The 26,591-nt window shown below is 40.4% G+C and overlaps 2 long non-coding RNA genes and 1 pseudogene across 2 annotated transcripts; all 3 read right to left on the reverse strand.

Annotated features, from left to right (window-relative positions):
• Positions 1-899: 899 nt before the first annotated feature.
• LOC133731431 (cysteine-rich receptor-like protein kinase 25) lies at positions 900-14,484 on the reverse strand (annotated as a pseudogene).
• Positions 14,485-15,839: 1,355 nt separating this feature from the next.
• On the reverse strand, positions 15,840-18,835 carry LOC133729827 (uncharacterized). Its single transcript, XR_009856514.1, has 3 exons — positions 18,064-18,835; positions 17,314-17,389; positions 15,840-16,117 (listed from the first exon to the last, which is right to left on the reverse strand). It is a non-coding gene; the product is annotated as an uncharacterized LOC133729827 (long non-coding RNA).
• Positions 18,836-23,213: 4,378 nt separating this feature from the next.
• LOC133729828 (uncharacterized) lies at positions 23,214-26,063 on the reverse strand. Its single transcript, XR_009856515.1, has 3 exons — positions 25,292-26,063; positions 24,542-24,617; positions 23,214-23,495 (listed from the first exon to the last, which is right to left on the reverse strand). It is a non-coding gene; the product is annotated as an uncharacterized LOC133729828 (long non-coding RNA).
• Between the last annotated feature and the right edge of the window lie 528 nt (positions 26,064-26,591).

Here is a 26,591-nt window from a genome sequence, read left to right on the forward strand (position 1 = left end):
TTCTCTGTTCTGTCTTCTCTCGTCTTTCCACTTCTTCTCCTACAAAACGCAAGTCGAACTGTCAAAGTCTACTACTCTTTCTTTGAGTTTTAGTAGATTTATGAATCAAGGCAACATTAATCAATAAGGTAATTCATCAAATCTTAATTATAATTGTTTTATAAAAAAAAAAATTGTTATTTTTGAGTATTTTATGACTTATGATTTTTTTTTTCTATCAAAAGAATGACATATAGACGAATATATATAATTTTTTTTTAACAATCAATATATACAATTTTATGTTATTTGATGAAGTTCATTTTTGTATAATCATTACTATAATCATTACTATTTAACAATCAATATATACAATTTTATGTTATTTGATGAAGTTCATTTTTGTATAATCATTACTATTTAATTCTGACCCTCCTAGCTAACATTTATGGCTACGCCGCCACTGATAAGAATAATCTTGATAGACTTCATGGCTACATTCCCTCCACAAATCCTATATCCTAAATACTACAATAGAGAGAGGAAAAAAAAAGCCCCTAATTAAACATTCACATATGGTAACAGTACTTAATCTACTGATCTTTTTATATATACGGATAAGAATGATATATATTGGCTTTCGAGCTTGGTCATATGATAGCTAGGCTATATTATATGACTTATGTTTTCCTTCTGAATTGCTGGAACTTTACGCCTACTTAGTACACCATATAATTCGAGCTTGATAAGCCTCCAAGAAAGCCAATATATAGAGTTCCCATATAGTTTTCAAGCCTCTAAGGCAGCCAATACAGAGTTTCATATAGTTTTCAAAGGCACGAGAAGCCATTTATTTGACTAAATTTGCACTACGTACCTTGTAAAACTCTGATTTGGTGGAGGAAAGAATAGGCCGGCTATGCATCTGATAAAAAAAAATTAATAAGTTTGACATGCAGTATTTGATGTGCAAGCAATTAGGGACACGGTCCTTTTCTATAAACCAACACTAACGAGGGTACAATTCAGTAATTGATGCTTCATTAACTGAACAGACTAAGTTCGTAGTGTGTTGATTTGATGATTCAGATGTTACTGATGGTATTCTCATCTCTCCTGTACTATGCGGGCAAAATGCTGGCTTTTGAGGCGATGGCATAGTAACTGAGTAACTGCTTAGCATGAGAATTATCGTTTGCATTGTAGGTCTCTCCTCTGGATTTTCTTGAACACACAATAAACCAATATGGATACATCTGATTACTTCATTTCTTGAATAAGAAGCTCTCAGATTTGAATCCAACAACTCTTCTGGCGTTCCATCCCTCCAATGTTTCCAAGCCTAGAGTTTTTTTCATGAGTCCCTCAAAATGTTGAAATCATTAAAAAATTGTAAAATTACTTATATGTCTTATACTCACATAGGTCAAGAGGTCTTCGCCGCGGTCTGATTGATAGAAGCTAGTGTTCTTCTCGCCAGTTACAATCTCCAAGATTAAGACTCCAAGACTGTACACATCAGACTTCACCGAGAATTTTCCGTGCATTGCATACTCTGGAGGCATGTAACCGTTAAAACCGGCAGCATCAATAAAGCTATGTATTAGTACTTAGCAGAGACATAATATAAGACCAGTGATATTAATCATTTTCATATATGAACTATGAAGACAATCAAATTTCTGTACTTACTAAGTTCCGACAATCCTTCTGGTATTTCCTTGTGTTTGATCACCTCCAAATATTCTTGCCATGCCAAAATCTGCTATTTTTGGGTTCATTTCTCCATCTAACAATACGTTGCTCGCTTTAAGATCTCGATGTATGATTTTAAGTCGAGAATCTTGATGGAGATAGAGAATCCCTCTAGCAATGCCACCGATAATTTTGTATCTGCTTGACCAATCCAATTTTACTCGAATGTACGAGTCTAATTCCATGTTTGTCAGAAGAAAGTATACAGGTTAGAATAAGTAAATCAATTCACTTACAGAACAGCTCATTTAATCAATTCACCCTTGATGATTAATTGCATATCTTACAAGGCACATACCGAATAAAAAGTGGTCAAGGCTTTTGTTCTGCACAAGTTCATAAACAAGTATCTTTTCTTCTCCTTCAGAGCAAAACCCCAGCAGCCTCACTAAATTTCTGTGCTGAAGCTTGGCTACCAAAACAACCTGAAAAACAACAGAAACAGATTTTCAGGAAGTGATGATTGCTGTATTGTGTTAGAAGACTGGTGCTAATAGCTGTTAATTCTGTTAATTAGCTATTAGTCGTTAATTAGCTGTTAATTGTTAATTAGTTACAGTGCATGATTAGTTAGCTGGAAGCCTCTAGATAGAGTACACGTGGAGCAAATCTGCTCACTACTGTAGAAGTATATAAGTTGTTCTTGTACCTAACTCTCTCAGATTGATGAAATAGAATCGTATACCAGTTTGCTTTCTCTCTTTTCTCTCCAAACTTTCATGGTATCAAGAGCTCAGGTCGATCGGTGACCTAGATTTTTGCTCAAGAAATTCATCAACGATTGAAGTTTCTCAGTTGCTCAACACAGTAGTGCATTCGATTCATCAACTTTGTTCAAGAATCTCAGATAAGTTCTTCTTCATCTTTACGAAGAATTAGTTGAAGTGTTTTCATCTCAGTTCATACAATCGAAGCTTTGGTTTTCAGTTTTATACCTGTGATTACTGGAAATTGTAGCAAAGGATATAGAAATCTCTGAATTCTCTGGAAAATTGTAGCTTATTGCTACCATAAACCCTAGATCTACTTCAAAATACCTCAAAAATCTTGATCTACATCTTTCGATACTTGATTACTGTGAAAAATCACTATGGCACCGACTCAGAATACTCAGGCTACTACACAAACCACAGTTTATCTCCCAAACATTTTGCTTGATGAATCGAACTATGCTACTTGGCTGTTCAGGCTTGAGTCCTTTCTGAAAGGTCAAAATCTATTTGGTTTTGTGGATGGAACTCTGCCTTGTCCTCCACAGTTTGTTACTACATCTGATGGCACTAATGTTGCATCTGCTGATTATATTGCTTGGAAAGCTCAAGATCAGAGTATTGTGAATGTGTTAGGCCAGACTTTGAGTCCTATTGCAATGTCTTGTGCTGTTGGTAGTAGATCTGCTCAAGAAATGTGGAATAATCTGAAAATGAAATTTGCTGCTCCTAATAGGCAGAACATTCTGCAACTGAAATCAAATCTTCAAAATCTCAAGAAAGGAACTGATAACATTGAGACTTACTTGGATAAGATCAAGGCTGCTAGAGATGCACTAGAAACTGTAGGTGTGTTTCTTGAAGATGAAGATGTGGTTGTCACAGTTCTTAGGGGGCTTCCATTTGAATTTGCAGCAATAAAGACTGTTATTAGAGCACAGTTTGTGAGTTGTTCCATGGGAGAACTGAAGACCTTACTCAAGGCAGCTGAGATGGACATTGAGAATGAAGCATCATCATCAGTTCTACCACTCACTGCTATGGTGGCTCAACAATCTTCTGGTGCTAGCTCATCATCTGCATCTATTCAGAATCAGTCATCACAAGTATCTGCTTCACCTACACTCACCACACCACCTGGTTTTGCTCCTCAAGCTATTCCTGCTTCTGTGTCACCTCAGGCTGCATATGTGCCAATCCCAGCTATTCCTTATGGCTTTAATCCAATGATGACTCCAGAGAATGGTTTTACCATGACAGGATTCTATGCAGGAAGGGGGCAGAATCGCTTTGGAAATGGTAGTGGAAACAGGCCATATAACTTTGGTGGCAGAACAAATGGCAATTTTAACAACTTTGGAGGAAATGGCTTCAACTCAAATAACAATACTGCAGGAAATGGTCTCAATGGTGGTTTCAATGCATTTAACAACACTGGCAGTCAAAATGGAAACACTTCCTTTTTCAGAAATGGCAATAATTCTCTGCAATGCCAACTGTGTGGAAGGAATGGTCATGGGGCCAAGACTTGTAGGTCTCTGCAGAACTTTCAGCAGGGCAACATCTTCTCAAACAATGGAGGTTGTCAGTATTGTGGAAAGATGAATCACACTGCAGATAGATGCTATCATCTTATTGGCTTCCCTGGACAACAAAATCAACCACTGAATCATGTTGCTTCAAATAACACATCTTCTGGGAATGCAATGTTTGCAGCCTCAACTTCTGGACCTCAATTTTGGCTTGCAGACTCTGGAGCATCCAACCACATGACATCTGAAGTGCAACTTCTCAATAATGTTGCTCCATATACTGCCTCAGACACTGTTCAGATTGGAAATGGTAACAAACTTAGTATTACTCATGTTGGTAAAGCTATACTTGGACTACTTAAACTTGATGATGTCTTATTAATTCCTGAACTTGCTGCTCATCTACTTTCCATATATCAGCTATGCAAACAGAACAATTGTTCTGTTTGGTTTGATGAATTCATGTGTGTGATACAGGACAAGGTGTGGGGCAAAATACTGTACAAAGGACTGAGTAAAGAAGGGTTGTACCCCATTCCCTTTGATTTGCCTAAGAGACTCCAGCAGCATTCAACAGTTTCAAGTCAATCATCAACAGAGAAAACACATTCTGCATATCTTGGGAAGCATGTGAAGTGTTCTCTTTGGCATCAGAGGTTTGGCCACCCTTCAAATGAAATAGTAAAGCAGATGTTGAATAAATGTAATCTTGACAGTACTTCTCTAGACCTTGAAACCACAACAACTTGTGAAGCCTGTCTTTTAGGAAAATTTCACAAATTACCTTTCTCTAGTTCAACTTCTAGGTGTCAATTGCCTTTTGAACTGATACACTCAGATGTTTGGGGGCCATCTCCCTACTTGTCTCTAGATGGTTTCAAGTATTATGTACTATTCATAGATGATTGTACAAGGTACACTTGGATGTTTCCAATGAAAAATAAAAGTGAAGTTTTCACTCATTTTGCTTCTTTGTGTGCCTTTGTTTCAAATCAATTCTCAACTACAATTAAAGCACTTAGAACAGATGGAGGAGGTGAGTATCTGAACAATAGATTCAAAGAGTTTCTGAGCTCAAAAGGAATAATGCATCAAGTGTCCTGTCCATATACTCCAGAGCAGAATGGCATAGCTGAAAGAAAGAACAGACATGTTAGAGAAACAGCTGTGACTTTACTGCAAAATGCTTCACTTCCTTCAGAGTTTTGGTATCATGCCTGTGCTTTATCAGTATATCTTATCAATAGAATGCCAACACCAGTACTTGACCAATTGGCTCCATTTGAAAAATTATATAACACCAGTCCATCACTCGATATTCTTAAGGTGTTTGGGTGTGCTTGCTATCCATTAATGACTCCATATAGGTCCAATAAGCTTCAACCAAAGACTGTTAAGTGTGTTTTCATAGGATTTGCTACTGGTTATAAGGGATATATATGTTACAATCCAGTTTCCAAGAAATATATTGTCTCAAGGCATGTTGTCTTTGAAGAAGCTTCTTTCCCATATGCAAGACAGTCCACTTCTCCACCAAGCAATCTCCAGTCAAGGACAGTTCCAGCTGTAACAATGCAACCTTGCTCACAATCTCTCCATATTACTCAGTCCACAACTCAAACAGTATTGCCCTCACCTGTCCAACACACAAGTCCTCAGTTCACTGCAACAGCTCCATCTCCTTCAGGTCAGTCCTTTTCTTCTGCTACAAGTGTACATCAGCTGTCTCCTAATGAAAATCACAATGTTTCTGCAATCAACCCTGCATCCCAGTCAGACACTCTATCCTTGACCAATCAGTCACAAGACATTACTGTTTCTCCAAATCATTCTTCAGATGTCATGGACACACACACACTGATACACTTTGGTGAAGAAAATGGAACTGTGTCTGTTAATACTCAGCCTGGAAATGGTCTTTCTATTGTCTTAGATTGTGCACCTGATAGACCTACACATCACATTTCAACTTCTAATATTTTGCATCCCATTGCTGGATTGGAAACATCTACTATTAATGATCATTCCATGCTCACTCGAAGTAATTAAGAGAGGTATTGTGAAGCAGAAAACCTGTTGTCTGTCAATCTTGACCAAAACAGCTGCTAACTCTGATCAAACTGAGCCTACAAATTACAAGTCAGCCTTACACATTCCAGTTTGGCATCAAGCCATGCAAGAAGAATATGATGCTCTTATGCATCAGAATACCTGGACCTTGATTCCTCTTCCACCTGATAAAAATCTTGTCTCTTGCAAATGGATTTTTAAAATCAAAAGAAATGCTGATGGTACTGTGTCAAGGCATAAAGCCAGACTGGTTGCCAGGGGGTTTAGCCAAGAATATGGGGTTGATTATGAAGAAACATTTTCTCCAGTTGTGAGACACACTACTGTTCGACTCATTCTTGGATTAGCTGCATATTATGGTTGGAAATTGCATCAAATGGATGTCAAGAATGCCTTTTTGCATGGAGAATTACATGAGGAGGTCTATATGCAGCAGCCTGGAGGATTTGAACATCCTGAGTATCCCAATCATGTGTGCAAACTGAACAAATCTCTATATGGCTTAAAGCAGGCTCCTAGAGCTTGGAATGATAAGTTCACTGCTTTTCTTCCTGCCCTAGGCTTCACATCTTCTTATGCAGACCCTTCTCTTTTTGTCAAGATTACTGGTTCATCCAAAGTCTACCTGCTTCTGTATGTGGATGATATCATTATCACTGGAAATAGTGAAGCTCTAATTGCAGAGGTCAAGACACAGTTGCAAACTGAGTTTGAAATGAAGGATTTGGGTGATCTCCATTATTTCTTGGGTCTGGAGATCAAGTATGTCAAAAATGGTCTATTTGTTTCTCAGTATAAATATGCCAAGGATCTGTTACACAAAGCTGGTCTAGATGATTGTCACACTCATCTCACTCCATGTCAATCTGGTGTTAAGCTACTGCGAGATGTTGGCACTCCTCTATCTTCTCAGGATACTGCTCATTTTAGAAGTTTAGTTGGCTGCCTACAATACCTTACTTTCACTAGACCAGATATAGCTTATAGTGTTAATAGCATCTGCCAATTTCTACATGCACCAACTGAGGATCATCTTCATGCAGCCAAACGTGTACTTCGATATATCAAGGGCACTTTGGATCATGGCATTGTCTTCAGGAGGGGTGTGAGTCCAGGGCTTCCATTGACACTGCAAGCACATGGTAATGTTGATCTCCCTGTAAACCTTCAAGCCTATAGTGATGCAGACTGGGCTGGAGATCCTAATGACCGCAAGTCTACCACAGGGTTTGTTATTTTACTCAACCAATCCCCCATTTCTTGGTGTAGTAAAAAGCAAGCTGCTGTATCCAGATCATCAACTGAGGCAGAATATCGAAGTATGGCAGATACTACTTCTGAGCTCCAGTGGCTTATACACTTGCTTCAAGATCTGCATATTGAACTTGAGACTATACCTACTCTCCATTGTGATAATATCTCAGCACTAGCACTTGTTACTAATCCTGTTCATCACTCCAAACTTAAACATATTGAAGTGGATGTGCATTTTACTAGGAACAAAGTAAAAGCCGGGACTCTCAGACTACAATTTATTGCCTCCAAAGAGCAACTTGCTGATGTGTTTACTAAAGGGCTCTGCTTCCCTCAACACTCTTATCTCTGCAACAGCTTGATGTTGGTTCCCTCACATCAAGCTGAGGAGGGGTGTTAGAAGACTGGTGCTAATAGCTGTTAATTCTGTTAATTAGCTATTAGTCGTTAATTAGCTGTTAATTGTTAATTAGTTACAGTGCATGATTAGTTAGCTGGAAGCCTCTAGATAGAGTACACGTGGAGCAAATCTGCTCACTACTGTAGAAGTATATAAGTTGTTCTTGTACCTAACTCTCTCAGATTGATGAAATAGAATCGTATACCAGTTTGCTTTCTCTCTTTTCTCTCCAAACTTTCATATTGATCTGTATATCATATATACAAAGATATAGCTTGATTCTAGGATACAAAAAGGAAAACTATTCGTGGCCTATTAATGCCTAATTATATAGAATTAACTGTGATGATACATAATGATTGTGTTGAATGTTGACAGCTATATCAAGCTAATTTTGCTCTACTTTCTAACACTCCCCCTCAAGTTGGAGAGTGGATATCTTGTACGCCCAACTTGCGAATCATAAGCATGAAGTCTTCCTTGCCAAGAGCTTTAGTCAAAACATCAGCCAATTGATTTCCAGAACTCACAAACCGTGTCTCCACTGAACCATCTTGGATCTTATCCCTGATATAGTGACAATCCATTTCTATATGTCTTGTACGTTCATGAAACACTGGATTTGCTGCTATATGTAAAGCAGCCTTGTTGTCACAATAAAGCAATGCCGTTTCCTGGTGTAAAATCCCCAAGTCTTGAAGTAAATAACGTAGCCAAGTCAACTCACAACAAACTCCTGTCATAGCACGATACTCAGCTTCAGCTGAAGAAAGAGAGACTGTTTTCTGACGTTTAGACCTCCATGAGATTAAAGAAGGTCCTAAGAACACACAATACCCTGTAGTAGACCTTCTTGTAAGTGGACACCCGGCCCAATCTGAGTCACAAAAGGCTCGTAGCCGAAGATCACTATTTGAGGAAAAGAATAAGCCTTGACCAGGAGCTGACTTGAGGTAGCGTACCACTCGCAAGGCTGCCTCCCAATGGGCTTTTCGAGGCTGATGCATAAACCTGCTTAATATATAAACAGGATATGTAATATCTGGCCTTGACACTGTGAGATAGATCAATCTTCCAACCAAACGCCTATACTTCTCTGGATCTTTGAGTAACTCAGTCTTATCTGACAGCTTTAAACCACGTTCCATGGGTGTATCAACAGGGGCAGCGCCCAATAATCCTGCATCTTTTATAATTTCTAACGCATACTTGCGCTGACAAATAAAAATTCCTCTCTTGGATGCAGAAACCTCAATGCCAAGAAAATACTTTACGCAGCCAAGATCTTTCAAACGAAATGTTTTATGCAGAAAATTCTTAACATCAGCAATACTCACAGGATCATTGCCAGTAATTAAGATGTCATCAACATATATCAATAAGACTGTAAATGACTTGCCTTGCCTTCTGGTAAAAAGAGAGTAGTCCGCTCTAGATTGCACAAAACCAGCAGATCGAATAACTTCTGAAAATCTAGAAAACCACTGCCTTGAAGCTTGTTTTAGACCATACAAGGATTTATGCAACCGACAAACCAAATGCTCCTCCCCCTGTCTCCGAAGCCCTGGCGGTGGAGACATATAAATCTCTTCATCCAGATTGCCATGGAGGAAGGCATTGTTGACATCGAGTTGAGAAAGGGACCAGCCACGGGACGCAGCCAATGCAAGTAGACAACGGACTGTAACTATTTTAGCAGTAGGAGAAAAGGTGTCCTGATAGTCAATACCTGCCATCTGCGTGAAGCCCTTGGCCACCAACCGGGCCTTGTATCGTTCAATGGAACCATCAGACTTGTGCTTGACTTTATAAACCCATCGACAACCAATGGGGGACTTCCCAGGGGGCAGCATGGTGAGTGTCCATGTACCGTTGGCCTGCAAGGCCTCCAACTCGGCTCTCATGGCATCCTGCCATTCGGGGACAGCAGCTGCCTCAGAATAGGAATTTGGTTCATGGACGGCACTGAGCTGAGCCACAAAAGAGGAGTAGGCAGGAGTGTAACGATGATAAGAGACATAATTGGCCAATGGATACCGCGTACCTTTGGAAGGACCTGGCGGGAAGGAGGGCGATTGGTAAGTGCAAGCATTGGACTGAGGCTTGGAGAAGTCGAGATCGGCGAACCGAGCAGGTGGCGCAGCGGAGCGGGTGGAGCGACGGAGCAGTGGTGGGCCGGGAGGAGGCTGGTCGGAAAGAGCGACGGGTGGAGGTGAGGGAGAAGGAGACGGAGAAGATGGTGGGGTAGGAAGAGGAGGGACGAGCGGGGGTGGAGCAGGCGGCCTGGGTCGACGGGAATACTGGCGAAGGGTGACGGGGGGCCGGACTGGTGGAGGCGGAGGCGGAGGTGGCGGTAGCGGACAAGATCGTGGGTCTGGGATTGGCGGAGAAGATCGCGTGGTTGGGGATGGCGGAGAAGAAGGAACTGGTGTGGGAGGCCGAACTGGTGTGGGAGGCATCTGAGAGTCAAAAGCTGAGTCAAAAAAGGAGTTAGAGAGAAGTGGAATGGGGCCTGGGCCTGGGTCATGGGCCAACGAGGCAGAAGGAATAGTGGGCGGATTGGAGGCATAAGGAAACACATCTTCATGAAATCTAACATCTCGACTCGTAAAAATTTTCTTAGTCGATAAGTTAAACAATTTGAAGGCTTTTTGACCGACCGGGTAACCAATGAAAATGGAAGGTATGGCTCGAGTGTCAAATTTATGAGTAGGGTGCACATTAGTTGCATAAGCTAAGCAACCAAAAACTCGAAGATGAGAAAAAGAAGGCGGTTTGGAGTAAAGAAGGTCAAATGGAGTTTTGTAAGAAAGGATGGGCGAGGGCAAGCGATTGATTATATGGACGGCTGTGAGGACACACTCCCCCCAGAATTGTGAAGGGAGGTGAGCTTGAAATTTTAAAGCACGAGCTACCTGTAGAATATGACGATGCTTGCGCTCCACAACCCCATTTTGTTGAGGCGTGTAAACACAAGAATGTTGGAAGACAACGCCATGATCTTGAAAAAAGGAGCGAAGGGAAATAAATTCACTACCATTATCACTTCGGAAAGTTTTAATGCGAGAGTCAAATTGAGTGAGAATGTGAGCAAAAAAATGCTTTAAAAGTGGTTGTGTTTCATCTTTGTGCCTCATTAAGAAAACCCAAGTAAATCGGGTGAAATCATCCACAATGGTAAGAAAATAAAAGGCACCAGAAAGAGAAGGGTGTCGATAACGACCCCAAATATCACAATGAATCATTTCAAAAGGTCTTGTAGAAGAAATAGAACTAGAACCGAATGGTAAACGACTCTGTTTAGCCAATGGACATACATGGCAATTATTAAATGGCTGAATGGAAAAATGCAGAAACTGTTTTGCTATGTGACTTAAACATGGAGAAGAAACATGACCCAAGCGATGATGCCAAAGGTTGGTAGCGGAAATGGCAAGGTTGCAAGATGATCTGGAAGGTTTAGTAATGGAATGTTTGGTTTGCTCCGTCGCCAGTGCCACCAAATAGTATAGCCCATCACGTTCTTTACCCAAACCAATCGTCCTCTTCGTAGCCAGATCCTGTAAAACACACCAATAAGGATAGAATGTCACTGAACAATTCAGACCTCTTGTCAAACGGCTAACCGACATTAAATCAACCTTAAACTTTGGCACAAACAGTACATCATGTAGATAATATGCGGTACTCAGAGGCATAGAACCTGTGGCTTCAATATGCATTTTTTCTCCACTAGGTAGCAAAACAGGCGGTAATGCATATTTTTTTATTTTTATTCAACAATTTAGAGCACGAAGTAATATGATCTGTCGCCCCGCTATCAATAATCCAATTGCGGGAAGCAACTCTAGACAAACCTGGCTGCGTTACTGCATTTGCTTTGGAACTCGAGTCAGTATTTGGATTGGGCTTTTGGGCTTGTTGAAGAGCAGCTAAAAACTGCTGGAATTGGGCCTCAGATAAAGTAATTGCTGATCCTTTCTCCTCTTCTACGATGCCTGTCGCACTAACCTGGTGAGCAGAAGGAGAGGGCGCGACTGGTGAAGCAGTGTGCTTCTTGGGGAAATTTCCTGATCCTTGCTTTGCTTTGGGATGACCTGGAGGAAAACCAATCAAGTGAAAGCATGTTTGGACCCAATGTCCAGGATCACCACAATAGGTACAATGCGGCCTTCCCCTTCCTCGACCTGAACCAAAACGCGGGGTGAAGCCGCGTTCTGCATCCTGACCGGTCCGAAAATTCAGTCGGTCACCACGACCGCCTCTGCTGCCGATCTGGTTCGACCGGCCGCCACTTCGATCTGCCATGGCAGCAGCGCTTGAACCAGACTCCGCTGCTGCAATGAAACGTTGCTTCTCTTCTTGGGCAACGGCAGCATACGCTTGTCTGATACTTGGAAGGGGATTCATCAAGAGGATTTGACCGCGGGTTGCGCTGTAAGTCTCATTTAATCCCATCAAGAACTGCATAAGTTTCTGTTGATCTGCCTGGGCTCCTTGTGATGCTTCTGAATAGGTTGCCAATTCATCCCATAAACTCTTCAATTTCGTGTAGTATGCTGAAACTGATTGTTGTTCTTGCCTGAGTGAAGCGATGTCTCGCTGAATTTCAAATATGCGAGGTGCATTGCCTTGTGAAAAACGCTCACTTAGATCTTCCCATACCTCATGAGCTGTAGGATAGTAGATGATACTGTCAGCAATTTCAGAACTGACAGTGTTAACGATCCATGAATGGACCATGTCATTGCATCTTGACCAAGTTGCATATCCTTCAGGATCAGCTTCGGATGATGGAGCTTTGATTGAACCATTCACAAAGCCGAGTTTGTTTTTAGAATTAAGAGCCAATGTCATAGCCCTCTTCCAACCTGTGTAATTGTCTCCATTCAAAGGCTTGGAGACTAGGACCAATCCAGGGTGGTCTGAATGATGAGTGAAGAATGGATTTGAGACATCAGATTTTGAATTATCTGATTTGCTGGGATTGGATGGTGATGGTGGGACGTTATCACCAGCCATTGTGATTATGGCTTTGTGGATTTGATGTTGAGAAGACTAGAGAAGAGTCAGGATTATGCGTCCTGCTCTGATACCATGAAAAACAACAGAAACAGATTTTCAGGAAGTGATGATTGCTGTATTGATCTGTATATCATATATACAAAGATATAGCTTGATTCTAGGATACAAAAAGGAAAACTATTCGTGGCCTATTAATGCCTAATTATATAGAATTAACTGTGATGATACATAATGATTGTGTTGAATGTTGACAGCTATATCAAGCTAATTTTGCTCTACTTTCTAACACAACCTCATTCTTAAACTCCATGACACCTTGCCCGGAGCTTCTAGATAGCCTCTTCACAGCTCTCTCTTGCCCATTAGGTAATGTGCCCTGAAAATGTATTAACCAATATCTCAAGCACTCTTATATGAGTTCAACACACCCTATTTTAGATTCTCTCATTTTCAAAATCATCATGTTCGTGAATTCAAATCATTAATTGTTACCTTGTAGACCTGTCCAAAGCCTCCTTCGCCTAACCTGTTATTAACAGAGAACCGGTTTGTGGCTACTTCAATGGTAGCCAAATCAAACTGCAAAGACTCTACAGTAGTCATTTCAAACAAAATGTGTCAGTAATAATTAATTAGTGGAACAATTAAAAATGAAATTGAATAATTGAAAAGACAGTACATGTTACCATTTTGCTCTTGTATAGCATCATACTCCTTCCTTGCCTTTCTTTTTAAGAAAAAACAGCCTACCAAGAAAAGAACTATGGCAATTGGAACAACAATGGCCACTATGGTTAAGGATGAGATTTGGTCATTTCCTGCATAGAGTCAATATTAAGATTAATGCAACTGTACAAGTGAGACAAAACACATCACATAAGCTATACACTCCTGCTATTCATTTTACCTTGAGATCTCGTTACTGAACCTGGAGGAGGGGGAGGAAGAAGCAGTGATGGTGGCGATGCCGCTGGTGGAGGTGTGGTAGCTTGAGCTGTGTAAAATGGATAGATTTCATGTCGAATATCGCAACTAGGAAGTAAGACAGTTCCCCCTTGCTTTCCATTACAACAATCTGGAAGAGCTCCAATAGCTCCTCGAAGACAACGATCACAACCTAGGCTCGACAGGTCCGGTGTGCACTGCACAAAGGTGTACAACGGCTGAAAATCTGTGAAGTTCACTTTTTTTGTTGCGAATTTTTTCGCACCTGAAGGTGCATAGCAGCAGGAACCACCAAGCTGTCCATAGTTTGTCCCAGCAGCTGCATGAAGCGGTCAGGCTCAGTGATATTCCCCGTGTTCGATAAGTAAACTTCAGGAGATTCCTCTAAGTTACCAAAGAAGGATGCGTTTGAGTAGCGTAACATGCACAGGTCATACCATATTATTGAGATTTTTCTCAAGGGGCAATACTTTTGGACTCCTTCTCTGGTTATAGTAGACACACATTCTTGACACATTTCAGGGGTGACATAGCCATGGCAACTAAATGAACCGTAGACAGTGGTGTCGGGGTCTTTGGCGCCGGCCGTGGTGTTGTGGAATCCGAGGTCGTTGGTGGCGTTGGAGGTGAGATAGGAGAGGAGGAGATTGAGATTGAACTGGTAAGTGCTGTTCGGAGTGAAAGTTGTGTCTGAACAGGAACTGTACCTGTAGAGAACTTCAGCGTCGATGTTGAGGCAAAGGAAACCAAGAATGGAAAGCAACACAAAGGATATGTGAGAACAAGGCATTATGATAATCTGTTTCTGATCCATATTAATTAATCAATCCTTTTTACCATATATAAAAAAAATGTTTACCTGCCGTGTTTCAGGTGTAGCAAGAAATGGACGTACAGGAGTGAATTCCAGGGATGTTGAAAGTCGCCGCCGACTCTCAGTTGGCGGGTCAAACTTTGTCCATATTAAAGAAAAAATGAAGAAGGTCCGAACCCATTAAGAATGAGTTGTGGAAAGTAGGGACAAAGAAGGTCGTGCCTTCAGCAAAACCATGTTCTACTTTTGTTTATTTTCTCAAGTAGCTATTCTTCAAAAGGTAGAGTGACTTTGCATTGGTAAACTGACTTAGCCAGACTTGAACTAGGCTACGTTCATGTAGGGAGTTGATCTACGACTATAATGAGAGGGTTGGTCTATATTTGATGTACCGATTTGTAATATAAAACTCCAGCTAGCTATAAATACAAGACAGAATGTGAGATATACTTTAGAATATTTAAAAGCCAGAGAAATCTTTTCCAATATACAGAGATGAAGGCCAGACCCTGTCAATCACGTTTTGTGGGAAAAGGTTTTTCTTTGATTTTCAACTGTACTTAGAGATCCTATTCATGCTCAAAATAGAGATCGATATTGAAACTCAGAAAACAGAAACTTCATTTGAAATTTCCAAAACCTAACAACAGTCATATTCGTCAAAGAATTCAAGAAACATCTATACACCAAACATAGATCGATTGATAGGTAGATAAGTAATTGCACTGTAGCCCTGTCAAATGGATCTTCTTGAGCAGCAAGTAAGCCAATATGGATACATTTCTATTTTTCAAGAGAAGATAGTTTATCGATTATCCAAAGTTGGAAATTGCATACATCAAAAGCTCAACCTTATACATCAGAAAACTACCAAATAAGGCCTAACAAGAGTCTGGTGAATCTCTGAGACTCGAAGGCAACAATACGAAAGCTGTCCCTTCTCCACGGGTTGTTGTGCTATATATTACTCACATTATCGAGGGAATAATTCAGTAATTGAAGCTTCATTAACGGAACATGAGACTGAGCTGCTAGTGGGTTGATATGATGATCCAGTGGCTACTGATGGCAAGTTCAATTAATTCTGCTTTACTATGCAGGAAAAACGCTGGCTTTTGAGGCAATGGCATAGTAACTGAGTACTGTTTAGCATGAGAACTATGGTTTGCATAATAGGTCTCTCCTTTGGATCTTCCTGAACACACAGTAAACTAATATGGATACATCTGATTACTTCATTTCTTGAATAAGAACATCTCACATTTGAATCCAACAATTCTTCCTCCGTCGCATCTCTCAAATGTTTCCAAGCCTGCAATTGTTTTGTATGAATCCCTCAAGATGAATGTCACGCCCCGAATTTTGAATAACAAATTCAAATCCGAAACATGAATTAATACAACTCACATAAATACAACCTGAATTTTTTTCTCAAAACAACCACACCTCACATCGCTCGATATTACATAAACCAAATCTCAAATTTGTTTATTACAGCACACTCTCACCAAATTATATTGCAAGGCTCAAATGAGCATAACTCACCTCACAATTACAATTGCTGTAAAACTAAAACAAATGCTCTAACCCGCACGATCACCGTCCTGATTCTCCTGACCTGCAGGATTACCCGCTACACAATTTGAATAGTGTACCGGGATTGCAACAACACAAACCCGGTAAGCTTTTGACAGCCCGTATGAGTAAACAAGGAATTGCACGATTTTAAAGTAACAATTCAATTTCAGTATCTCTTAGCATAATAATTGAAGTGCACAACGTCACTTCAAGCATCAATCAACACACGTCTCATCATGACTACTCAAAAACAAACAACTGTTTACTCAATATATACTCACAGGCTTATGATTTATTTATATAAATCATCCCATGCAGTATATTATACTTACAGGCTTATGATTAATTATATTAATCACCCCATTCAGTATATCATACTTACAGGCTTATGATTAAATATATTAATCATCCCATACCGTATATTATACTCACGTCTCAACATGACTACGCAAAAACAAACAACTGTTTACTCAATATATACTCACAGGCTTATGATTTATTTATATAAATCATCCCATGCAGTATATTATACTTACAGGCTTATGATTAATTATATTAATCACCCCATTCAGTATATCATACTTACAGGCTTATGATTAAATATATTAATCACCCCATTCAGTACGTATATCATACTTACAGGCTTATGATTAAATATATTAATCACCCCATTCAGTACGTATATCATACTTACAGGCTTATGATTAAATATATTAATCACCCCATTCAGTATGATGGCAGACAGACTAGAGCTCTAACTGAATCGTAGAGTGTCACCTTGGCCAAGGTTCACCCTTACGAAAATATTTGCCTCAAATCACTCGACTCCTCATTTAACTCATCTCAACGACTCAACTATAGCACTTTACTCAATTACTCTTTATCACACTCAACTCAACCTATAAGATAAATTATATCTTCTAGAGAGTAATGCTCGAATTGTAAATCAATCGCATCAATTCCACACTTCACCAAATACCACACATCCAATATATATTCCACGTAAATATATATATACGTAGTCACCCACACAAGAATGATCACTAATACCAACTATAGTTCACATGCATTAAAATCAGGAAATTCATTTTTATAGTTTAAATACATTTTACTTACCTATGGACCGTAGTCGATCAAGTCCATATAATTTAAAACAAATATTGATTTTCTTAAAACAGTTTCCACAAAATCACTATAGAATTCAATCACTGAATTTCGGTTCGTAAATGAACCATGTGCGATTTTACTCACCTCGATATTCCCGCTGCGTCTTCAATTCAACACAATACACACCGAAATCGCTCACCCAAGGGAGACCGTCAATCACCTAATCACACATGACCTTAACTTAGCCAATAACTCAAAAACATATTCAAACGACAATCCAACGGTCGGATCGAAATTAAATGATGATCCAACGGTCGGATCCTCACGGATCGCCCTTAGGATCACCCTCCAAAAATCATCACGAAAATCCAACGGTCGGATCTTCCTGAATCGTCCTTACTAACATCTTCACAAATTTATACGAAAATCCGACGGTCGGATTCTCACAAATCGCATTCCGAATCATCTTTTTACAAATATACGAAGATCCAACGGTCGGATCTTCGCCCATGACCACACAAAGTCACTGGGACAGTCATACGATCATCATATCAAAACTACAAATCCATCGGACGGTACGATCTCCACAGATCACAAATCGAACGATTGAAATCGATCGAAATCGTAAAATTCATAACTTAATCATACGATATCCAAAAATTGCGTATAATATATCGAAATGATCGTATTGAAATATAGAATCTAAAAATGCACAGAAACTATATTTTTGACCCCCGGAGGTGGCCGGAAAAGGGCCGCCGGAGTTAGTGGCAGAGCCGCCGCCGACCACCGCCAATGGTGTCGGGGCCGGGCTGCTCCTCTTCCTCTCATCATGCTTAACAACTTTCATAACTATCATGTAAGCTGAAAATGACCGGAAGTGGTTGAAATTACCTAAAACAGTCGAGGTGGCCGGAAAATTTCCAGAATCCGGCGAAATTTGCAGAATCCGGCAAGGCTTGATTTCGACGTCAAAACTTCAATTTCAGGCTTCGATCCCTTCTAGAAAGTTGTTAAGAACATCAAGGAGAACTCACTGGTTCAAGAATCAATCAAAACGATGCACTGCAGCTCGAGATATACCTATCAAAAGCTTCGGTGGTGGTGGAAAATTTCCAGAATCCGGCGAGCTCCGACGAACGTGAATCCGATCACTCCAGGTGCGATCCTTCTAGAATGATGATCAGAAGGTTGAGGCGAGTTCATCAAGCCAAGAATCACAAAGAAAGGTGGCCGGAAACTCAAGATATCGGCGTTGACTCAAAATCGAACTCAAATCGGACCAAGCTTGCCGCCGCCGCTACAGGCCGCGCCGTCGTGCAAGGCTTCCACAGACGTGTGCGCAAGGACCATACGAAGCCAATGGAAGAAGTTTGGTGAGGATCGGTGGCCGGTGGAGGAAGATATGGCCGGTGGAAGTTTGGAGGCGATTTCCGTCTTCGGGAGGAAATCTGCAGCCGGTTTCCATTTTTGGAAATTCTGAAAATATTTTCGGAAATTTCCGAAAATGGAAGCTTTATACTAAATTGGAAACTTTTTCAAAAAATCATAACTAATTCATACGAACTCCGATTTTTGCGTTCCGCATATGCCCGCGATCGTATCGACGAGCTCTACAACTTTCATGAAGGAAGTTTTCCCAAATTTTGAACGTATAAAAAGTCAACTTTCGCGAGCCCCTAAATAACGTCGTTTTCGAAAATTAATCGTTCGAACTAATTCCACAACTTCTCCAATCCTCGTACTCGCTCCCACTATCGTGAAATCATTTCTAAAAATCCACGGAATTTAATTTAGATTTTTCGGGGTATTACAATCCACCCTCCTTAAAGAAATTTCGTCCCGAAATTTAAGCGTAAGTCAATTCCTCTTGACTAAGGTTGACCTAACCATCGAATCTCCATCATTCCCAAAGTTGTAGTAATCTACAAAGCCACAGCCCTTTGTATAAAAATACATTCCTATGGCCACTAAATCCTTTCATCACGATGTAAATTCACAAAATAACTGCTCAACATCACTCCACATCAATTACACAAAATCATCACGTGGATCATCACATAGATCATCACTTAGATCTTCACAGAGATTATCTCATAGATCCTCACATAGATCATCACCCTGTACTGGCATACAAGCACAGTAAAGACTCCCACAAAGCGTTTCGCTACTCCATTAGCATCACGGTAAATCTCTATAGTAAAACTTAAGCATGCACTATTCTACACAACAATAGAGATGCATCACTCAAAACAAATCATCCCCAAAAGTACACCAATAAAATATGTCACCCAGTGATGATGACTTGGGCTTGCTCAATCATTGGGCTAAGCATTAGGGCTGGCCAATTGGGCCGAAGGAACCGAACCATCCACATTTCGAACCGGCCCAAACCAATTTGGGTTTAACATTTGGGCCTACCATTCGGGCCGAACAATTGGGCTTAACATTTGGGCCTACCATTCGGGCCGAACAATTGGGCTTACTATTTGGGCCTACCAATCGGCCCACCAACTTTCAGCTCGACTACGGTATGAAATTGTACATACCGTAGGTATACCGTATGTATGTATGCATACCGTATAGACCGTATATACATATGTATACCGTACAAACTGTATATATATATGCATACCGTACAGACCGTATATACATATGCATACCGTACATACCGTATATACGTCCGTATATCAAGCATATACGGGATCCAAAAATATTTGTAAGAGGTAAGGTTCGAACTCCCGACCTCGAACACGAAGGTTTTGCTCCCAACCACTGAAGCAAGAGCTGCCTTCATTAATATATGCTCACGTGTTATATTTATTATGTCATAAGCGACATAAATAAAATAACGGGGGAGGCAAGGTTCGAAACCTCAACCTGCTGCACGAAACCTTTGTCCCCAACCACTGGAGCACAAGCTGTGCTTAATATAATGTGTACAAATGTTATACTTATTATGTCATAAGCGAACATAATAAAAATAAACGAGGCAAGGGTCGAACCTCTGACCTCTTGTACAAGAGCTTTGCTCTTCAACCACTAGAGCACCAGCTGCTCTCGTTACTATCCATGCAACTCCTTTTATTTATTCTATCATAAGCGATAGAATAAAAACAAACTGTCGGTACACTCCACGTGCCACGACACGTCTCTTCCGTGATTTACGGAAAGCAGATCACTTTCGGCGAAAGCTGTCTGCCACAGCATCTCGAGATTCGCTCGGTCCCCTTACACGCTCTCCACGCGCCAACAGCTTTTCCGTGTTTTCGGGTGACTTTAATCCAACGCGTAGATTGAATCTCAGAGATCGTCCATCCAACGGTGGAGATCTGCTCACCTTGTTCTATAAATAGGTGCATTCTGGAGAAAAACTGTTCACACCAAAGAAAAGAAATTTTCCCCAGCCATTCTCTCTCAAACTCTTTAGCCTTCCTCTCGAAACTCAAATCTTTTCTTCATCAATTTCAATCCTTCTCCTCCCGATCTTCTCTTCCATCTGGTAGATTCAATCTCTTCTTTTCTCTGAACTTTCAGATCTCCAACACCACTTCATCAACTGCAATCCTTCGAACAACAATCTCCCTCAAACACTCAACATCATCGTTCTTCAATTTTCACTTCCTCTCAACCCATCACCATGGAACCACGAACTCTGCAACTAATGGAGCTACAAACCCAGCAACAAATCGAGGATGGAGGAAACAACCAAGCAGCCGGGAGTAGTGCCAACACGGATTTCTGGCGAAGCCGTACCAGGTGGATTCCTACTCCAGATCAAATAAGAATCCTCAAGGATCTTTACTACGACAAGGGAGTTAAGACCCCAACTACAGAGCATATTCACGAGATCTGTCTCCAGCTGCAACAGTATGGACAGGTTGAGGGCAAGAACATTTATTTTTGGTTCCAGAATGTCAGGGCTCGAGAGAAGCAGATGAAGAGGTGCAATCAGGCTGCTCAAGTGCCCGTGGGAACTAGTTCTACTGGTACTGGTGGATCCATTGATATTAATTTTGGGTCCACTAGTCCTACTGGTGCTGGTGGATCCATCGACATCAATTTTGGACCAGCTGGTGGATCCATTGACATCAATTTTGGGCCACGGGTCGACTGCAGTGTTGACCGGTATTCCTCCTCACCCTTCAACACTAATACTAGTACTTCCTCCTTTGGCACAAAAGGAGGACAAACTTTCATGGAACAGCGAAGGGAAGATCACCAGGAGATTGAAACTCTTCCTCTGTTCCCCATGCACGGTGAGGACGTCCTTGGTGGCCTGAAGACTACTTCCGAGGGAGGTAGCGGCTATGGCTACTATTCCGGTGGCTCAGGCGGCTACAACGGTGGCTCTCACGTTTCTCTTGAGCTCAGCCTCAACCCATCCGGAGCTACTGATTAGGCTTAGTATAGCGTAGTTCCAATTTCCTTTTTGTAATATTAAATCAATAAGATGGTGTGCATGTTTTCTTTTCTTTTTGTTTAACCAACAACAACACCAAGGATCGAACCTTGGTCACCCAATACTATTTTCAAAACCATAAACAACTCTACTGCACACATCTTTCATAATGATGCAATAAAAACAATCACTCAAAAAGAATCCAACAATCAATTAAGTCGCATCGAGGTCTAGCTAGTATCCTCTGAGTCAAACCAAACACAAACAATTTCATCGATAGGATTAGGGATTTATAAAGCTAAACACATCCTGAGTTAGCTAGGAAAAACCCACGTCTTTAGAGTTACTCTTACAACTCTTATAGAATCTCGATAATTCCATCTATCAATTGCTTCAACAAAAACTCACCACAATTCAATCCCTAACATTTAGCGATTCAGAAATCGAATCAAACTCCATATCACATAGTAATTCACTTGAACCACTATGGATACCTAACAAAGTCACTAAAATCAATATCCGAAATTGCGTTTAACTATATCACCTAAAATCAATCACCAAAGGCACACACTCTCATCCAACATCATTCACAAGAACTGATTCTAACTCTCCCAATTAATTACACCAAAATCAACTCCATTGCAAAACTTTAAGTGTCCCGCCTACTTAAACTTAAAACACACAACAATTCAAATTCACTGCAGTCCATCTCCATACTATGATCCAAAACTTAAGAAAACTAGTTCACCACACAAAGGCCACAAAATTCAATTTCATTCACTTGAACAAAACTATATTCACAAGTCACGGTCAGGTCATCAACCCATGGTGTTCAAATGAATAAATTTCAAATCCAGTTTTCCTTGTGAATCGTAACGTATCGTTCCAAAATGATGCAAGCAACATCAACCACGTATATAAGACACATCTCGCGAACTCAATTCAAATTCCGAATCACCAAAACTACTACTAATTCCAATTCTACCAACAATCCTGATTCTGAAGGAATTATAGTACTCAACGACAACCCAAAACAATGGTCTCTCATCTCTAACCATCGAGCACAAAATAAAATTCTTGTCTCGCACCTTAAACCCTGCTTAACAACTTACAAGCACAAGGAAGAAGTAACCACAATAATTTCTTCCCTAACCTCAACCCTACTAACAAACTCCACAAGGACATCTCATTACAAAACAATATATTTAATCATTGATACGTACATCCCATCCAAAAACATCTGTATATCCAACTTAAGAAGGAAAAATCTCTATCAATTTATACTCGTATCCAACCTAGGTACATGCATAGGTCAACATCATGCCTTCAACCAAACACTTCTACGTACAAAAGAAACTCATTTCCATAAACAATCCTCACCGACTCATCAGAGTTAAATCCGGAGGTTTCCATTCCTCGAAGATTGCAACTCTCGGAAGCAAAACTTATTCTAAAACGAACCTACAAGACAATTCTACCGTCCTACGGACTTACACACTGTCTAGACCCCATACTAAGACATACCCAATGATTATACCAGTACCGAAGAGTATATGATGGGGATCCGCTGCAGACGGGCCATCACTCGGGGAGTACTGATTATCACCAAATATGTACCTTACGCTTTGATACCAAACTGTCACGCCCCGAATTTTGAATAACAAATTCAAATCCGAAACATGAATTAATACAACTCACATAAATACAACCTGAATTTTTTTCTCAAAACAACCACACCTCACATCGCTCGATATTACATAAACCAAATCTCAAATTTGTTTATTACAGCACACTCTCACCAAATTATATTGCAAGGCTCAAATGAGCATAACTCACCTCACAATTACAATTGCTGTAAAACTAAAACAAATGCTCTAACCCGCACGATCACCGTCCTGATTCTCCTGACCTGCAGGATTACCCGCTACACAATTTGAATAGTGTACCGGGATTGCAACAACACAAACCCGGTAAGCTTTTGACAGCCCGTATGAGTAAACAAGGAATTGCACGATTTTAAAGTAACAATTCAATTTCAGTATCTCTTAGCATAATAATTGAAGTGCACAACGTCACTTCAAGCATCAATCAACACACGTCTCATCATGACTACTCAAAAACAAACAACTGTTTACTCAATATATACTCACAGGCTTATGATTTATTTATATAAATCATCCCATGCAGTATATTATACTTACAGGCTTATGATTAATTATATTAATCACCCCATTCAGTATATCATACTTACAGGCTTATGATTAAATATATTAATCACCCCATTCAGTACGTATATCATACTTACAGGCTTATGATTAAATATATTAATCACCCCATTCAGTACGTATATCATACTTACAGGCTTATGATTAAATATATTAATCACCCCATTCAGTACGTATATCATACTTACAGGCTTATGATTAAATATATTAATCACCCCATTCAGTATGATGGCAGACAGACTAGAGCTCTAACTGAATCGTAGAGTGTCACCTTGGCCAAGGTTCACCCTTACGAAAATATTTGCCTCAAATCACTCGACTCCTCATTTAACTCATCTCAACGACTCAACTATAGCACTTTACTCAATTACTCTTTATCACACTCAACTCAACCTATAAGATAAATTATATCTTCTAGAGAGTAATGCTCGAATTGTAAATCAATCGCATCAATTCCACACTTCACCAAATACCACACATCCAATATATATTCCACGTAAATATATATATACGTAGTCACCCACACAAGAATGACCACTAATACCAACTATAGTTCACATGCATTAAAATCAGGAAATTCATTTTTATAGTTTAAATACATTTTACTTACCTATGGACCGTAGTCGATCAAGTCCATATAATTTAAAACAAATATTGATTTTCTTAAAACAGTTTCCACAAAATCACTATAGAATTCAATCACTGAATTTCGGTTCGTAAATGAACCATGTGCGATTTTACTCACCTCGATATTCCCGCTGCGTCTTCAATTCAACACAATACACACCGAAATCGCTCACCCAAGGGAGACCGTCAATCACCTAATCACACATGACCTTAACTTAGCCAATAACTCAAAAACATATTCAAACGACAATCCAACGGTCGGATCGAAATTAAATGATGATCCAACGGTCGGATCCTCACGGATCGCCCTTAGGATCACCCTCCAAAAATCATCACGAAAATCCAACGGTCGGATCTTCCTGAATCGTCCTTACTAACATCTTCACAAATTTATACGAAAATCCGACGGTCGGATTCTCACAAATCGCATTCCGAATCATCTTTTTACAAATATACGAAGATCCAACGGTCGGATCTTCGCCCATGACCACACAAAGTCACTGGGACAGTCATACGATCATCATATCAAAACTACAAATCCATCGGACGGTACGATCTCCACAGATCACAAATCGAACGATTGAAATCGATCGAAATCGTAAAATTCATAACTTAATCATACGATATCCAAAAATTGCGTATAATATATCGAAATGATCGTATTGAAATATAGAATCTAAAAATGCACAGAAACTATATTTTTGACCCCCGGAGGTGGCCGGAAAAGGGCCGCCGGAGTTAGTGGCAGAGCCGCCGCCGACCACCGCCAATGGTGTCGGGGCCGGGCTGCTCCTCTTCCTCTCATCATGCTTAACAACTTTCATAACTATCATGTAAGCTGAAAATGACCGGAAGTGGTTGAAATTACCTAAAACAGTCGAGGTGGCCGGAAAATTTCCAGAATCCGGCGAAATTTGCAGAATCCGGCAAGGCTTGATTTCGACGTCAAAACTTCAATTTCAGGCTTCGATCCCTTCTAGAAAGTTGTTAAGAACATCAAGGAGAACTCACTGGTTCAAGAATCAATCAAAACGATGCACTGCAGCTCGAGATATACCTATCAAAAGCTTCGGTGGTGGTGGAAAATTTCCAGAATCCGGCGAGCTCCGACGAACGTGAATCCGATCACTCCAGGTGCGATCCTTCTAGAATGATGATCAGAAGGTTGAGGCGAGTTCATCAAGCCAAGAATCACAAAGAAAGGTGGCCGGAAACTCAAGATATCGGCGTTGACTCAAAATCGAACTCAAATCGGACCAAGCTTGCCGCCGCCGCTACAGGCCGCGCCGTCGTGCAAGGCTTCCACAGACGTGTGCGCAAGGACCATACGAAGCCAATGGAAGAAGTTTGGTGAGGATCGGTGGCCGGTGGAGGAAGATATGGCCGGTGGAAGTTTGGAGGCGATTTCCGTCTTCGGGAGGAAATCTGCAGCCGGTTTCCATTTTTGGAAATTCTGAAAATATTTTCGGAAATTTCCGAAAATGGAAGCTTTATACTAAATTGGAAACTTTTTCAAAAAATCATAACTAATTCATACGAACTCCGATTTTTGCGTTCCGCATATGCCCGCGATCGTATCGACGAGCTCTACAACTTTCATGAAGGAAGTTTTCCCAAATTTTGAACGTATAAAAAGTCAACTTTCGCGAGCCCCTAAATAACGTCGTTTTCGAAAATTAATCGTTCGAACTAATTCCACAACTTCTCCAATCCTCGTACTCGCTCCCACTATCGTGAAATCATTTCTAAAAATCCACGGAATTTAATTTAGATTTTTCGGGGTATTACAATGAATTACCAAACCAATCAGCTGTTGAAGTGTCAAAAACAATCAAAACCAAAGCATGCTCAACAAGACAGAGCTCAGGATAAGGATTCCCCGTACAGTTCAAATGGAGCTCAGAGACACCATACAACTACATACAACTCTGCAAAATAAAGCCAATAGACACATTGCCATGGTGCAATGTAGCAGAGACCAGACCTGTGTTGCCATATTACTAATGTAATTAAGATCAATCAAGTGTCAATACAGAGACGAATTGCAATAGGTCCATTACAGCCTTCACTAGGCACTCTAGCTTGTATAATAGACACCAAATTGTAAAGTTCACGTATTGAATGAAACACAGAGTTCCCAAACAAAGTTTAGTCATTCAACCATGCTT

Source organism: Rosa rugosa, chromosome 2, assembly GCF_958449725.1.
Source record: "Rosa rugosa chromosome 2, drRosRugo1.1, whole genome shotgun sequence".
Classification (NCBI taxonomy): Eukaryota; Viridiplantae; Streptophyta; class Magnoliopsida; order Rosales; family Rosaceae; genus Rosa; species Rosa rugosa.